This window comes from Mizuhopecten yessoensis, unplaced genomic scaffold (assembly GCF_002113885.1).
Source record: "Mizuhopecten yessoensis strain PY_sf001 unplaced genomic scaffold, ASM211388v2 scaffold7743, whole genome shotgun sequence".
Classification (NCBI taxonomy): domain Eukaryota; kingdom Metazoa; phylum Mollusca; class Bivalvia; order Pectinida; family Pectinidae; genus Mizuhopecten; species Mizuhopecten yessoensis.
Window position 1 is genome coordinate 351,454 of NW_018407200.1, and position 4,408 is coordinate 355,861.

Here is a 4,408-nt window from a genome sequence, read left to right on the forward strand (position 1 = left end):
GAAACACACTGCTACAGTAGACAGGTCCTCCATAACCTCGTTAGGATAGGTCACCTACTACGTATAGCTGATAGAAACACACTGCTACAGTAGACAGGTCCTCCATAACCTCGTTAGGATAGGTCACCTACTACGTATAGCTACTGAAAACACACTGCTACAGTAGACAGGTCCTCCATAACCTCGTTAGGATAGGTCACCTACTACGTATAACTGCTGGAAACACACTTTCTACTCTATATATAGATTCTGTAGTAGTTAGGAGTTTCTACCCTATATATACATTCTGTAGTTGTAAGGAGGTTCTACTTTATATATACATTCTGTAGTAGGAAGGAGTTTCTACTATATATATACATTCTGTAGTAGTTAGGAGTTTCTACTCTATATATACATTCTGTAGTCGTTAGGAGTTTCTACTCTCTATATACATTCTGTAGTAGGAAGGAGGTTCTACTCTATATATACATTCTGTAGTATTTAGGAGTTTCTACCTTATATATACATTCTGTAGTAGGAAGGAGTTTCTACTCTATATATACATTCTGTAGTAGTAAGGAGTTTCTACTCTATATATACATTCTGTAGTAGGAAGGAGTTTCTACTCTATATATACATTCTGTAGTAGTAAGGAGGTTCTACTTGATATATACATTCTGTAGTAGGAAGGAGGTTCTACTCTATATATACATTCTGTATTAGGAAGGAGTTTCTAATCTATATATATATTCTGTAGTAGTAAGGAGTTTCTACTCTATATATACATTCTGTAGTAGTAAGGAGTTTCTTCTCTATATATACATTCTGTAGTAGGAAGGAGTTCTAATCTATATATATATTCTGTAGTAGTTAGGAGTTTCTACTCTATATATACATTTTATAGTAGTAAGGAGTTTCTACTCTATATATACATTCTGTAGTAGTAAGGAGTTTCTACTCTATATATACATTCTGTAGTAGCTAGGAGTTTCTACTCTATATATACATTCTGTAGTAGTTAGGAGTTTCTACTCTATATATACATTCTGTAGTAGTTAGGAGTTTCTACTCTATATATACATTCTGTAGTAGTTAGGAGTTTCTACTCTATATATACATTCTGTAGTAGTTAGGAGTTTCTACTCTATATATACATTCTGTAGTAGTTAGGAGTTTCTACTCTATATATACATTCTGTAGTAGTTAGGAGTTTCTACTCTATATATACATTCTGTAGTAGTTAGGAGTTTCTACTCTATATATACATTCTGTAGTAGTTAGGAGTTTCTACTCTATATATACATTCTGTAGTAGTTAGGAGTTTCTACTCTATATATACATTCTGTAGTAGTTAGGAGTTTCTACTCTATATATACATTCTGTAGTAGTTAGGAGTTTCTACTCTATATATACATTCTGTAGTAGTTAGGAGTTTCTACTCTATATATACATTCTGTAGTAGTAAGGAGTTTCTACTCTATATATACATTCTGTAGTAGCTAGGAGTTTCTACTCTATATATACATTCTGTAGTAGTTAGGAGTTTCTACTCTATATATACATTCTGTAGTAGTTAGGAGTTTCTACTCTATATATACATTCTGTAGTAGTTAGGAGTTTCTACTCTATATATACATTCTGTAGTAGTTAGGAGTTTCTACTCTATATATACATTCTGTAGTAGTTAGGAGTTTCTACTCTATATATACATTCTGTAGTAGTTAGGAGTTTCTACTCTATATATACATTCTGTAGTAGTTAGGAGTTTCTACTCTATATATACATTCTGTAGTAGTTAGGAGTTTCTACTCTATATATACATTCTGTAGTAGTTAGGAGTTTCTACTCTATATATACATTCTGTAGTAGTTAGGAGTTTCTACTCTATATATACATTCTGTAGTAGTTAGGAGTTTCTACTCTATATATACATTCTGTAGTAGTTAGGAGTTTCTACTCTATATATACATTCTGTAGTAGTAAGGAGTTTCTACTCTATATATACATTCTGTAGTAGCTAGGAGTTTCTACTCTATATATACATTCTGTAGTAGTTAGGAGTTTCTACTCTATATATACATTCTGTAGTAGTTAGGAGTTTCTACTCTATATATACATTCTGTAGTAGTTAGGAGTTTCTACTCTATATATACATTCTGTAGTAGTTAGGAGTTTCTACTCTATATATACATTCTGTAGTAGTTAGGAGTTTCTACTCTATATATACATTCTGTAGTAGTTAGGAGTTTCTACTCTATATATACATTCTGTAGTAGTTAGGAGTTTCTACTCTATATATACATTCTGTAGTAGTTAGGAGTTTCTACTCTATATATACATTCTGTAGTAGTTAGGAGTTTCTACTCTATATATACATTCTGTAGTAGTTAGGAGTTTCTACTCTATATATACATTCTGTAGTAGTTAGGAGTTTCTACTCTATATATACATTCTGTAGTAGTTAGGAGTTTCTACTCTATATATACATTCTGTAGTAGTAAGGAGTTTCTACTCTATATATACATTCTGTAGTAGTTAGGAGTTTCTACTCTATATATACATTCTGTAGTAGTAAGGAGTTTCTACTCTATATATACATTCTGTAGTAGCTAGGAGTTTCTACTCTATATATACATTCTGTAGTAGGAAGGAGTTTCTACTCTATATATACATTCTGTAGTAGTTAGGAGTTTCTACTCTATATATACATTCTGTAGTAGTAAGGAGTTTCTACTCTATATATACATTCTGTAGTAGCTAGGAGTTTCTACTCTATATATACATTCTGTAGTAGTTAGGAGTTTCTACTCTATATATACATTCTGTAGTAGTTAGGAGTTTCTACTCTATATATACATTCTGTAGTAGTTAGGAGTTTCTACTCTATATATACATTCTGTAGTAGTTAGGAGTTTCTACTCTATATATACATTCTGTAGTAGTTAGGAGTTTCTACTCTATATATACATTCTGTAGTAGTTAGGAGTTTCTACTCTATATATACATTCTGTAGTAGTTAGGAGTTTCTACTCTATATATACATTCTGTAGTAGTTAGGAGTTTCTACTCTATATATACATTCTGTAGTAGTTAGGAGTTTCTACTCTATATATACATTCTGTAGTAGTTAGGAGTTTCTACTCTATATATACATTCTGTAGTAGTTAGGAGTTTCTACTCTATATATACATTCTGTAGTAGTTAGGAGTTTCTACTCTATATATACATTCTGTAGTAGTAAGGAGTTTCTACTCTATATATACATTCTGTAGTAGTTAGGAGTTTCTACTCTATATATACATTCTGTAGTAGTAAGGAGTTTCTACTCTATATATACATTCTGTAGTAGCTAGGAGTTTCTACTCTATATATACATTCTGTAGTAGTTAGGAGTTTCTACTCTATATATACATTCTGTAGTAGTTAGGAGTTTCTACTCTATATATACATTCTGTAGTAGTTAGGAGTTTCTACTCTATATATACATTCTGTAGTAGTTAGGAGTTTCTACTCTATATATACATTCTGTAGTAGTTAGGAGTTTCTACTCTATATATACATTCTGTAGTAGTTAGGAGTTTCTACTCTATATATACATTCTGTAGTAGTTAGGAGTTTCTACTCTATATATACATTCTGTAGTAGTTAGGAGTTTCTACTCTATATATACATTCTGTAGTAGTTAGGAGTTTCTACTCTATATATACATTCTGTAGTAGTTAGGAGTTTCTACTCTATATATACATTCTGTAGTAGTTAGGAGTTTCTACTCTATATATACATTCTGTAGTAGTTAGGAGTTTCTACTCTATATATACATTCTGTAGTAGTAAGGAGTTTCTACTCTATATATACATTCTGTAGTAGCTAGGAGTTTCTACTCTATATATACATTCTGTAGTAGTTAGGAGTTTCTACTCTATATATACATTCTGTAGTAGTTAGGAGTTTCTACTCTATATATACATTCTGTAGTAGTTAGGAGTTTCTACTCTATATATACATTCTGTAGTAGTTAGGAGTTTCTACTCTATATATACATTCTGTAGTAGTTAGGAGTTTCTACTCTATATATACATTCTGTAGTAGTTAGGAGTTTCTACTCTATATATACATTCTGTAGTAGTTAGGAGTTTCTACTCTATATATACATTCTGTAGTAGTTAGGAGTTTCTACTCTATATATACATTCTGTAGTAGTTAGGAGTTTCTACTCTATATATACATTCTGTAGTAGTTAGGAGTTTCTACTCTATATATACATTCTGTAGTAGGAAGGAGTTTCTACTCTATATATACATTCTGTAGTAGCTAGGAGTTTCTACTCTATATATACATGCTGTAGTAGTAAGGAGTTTCTACTTGAAATATACATTCTGTAGTAGGAAGGAGTTTCTACTCCATATATACATTCTGTAGTAGCTAGGAG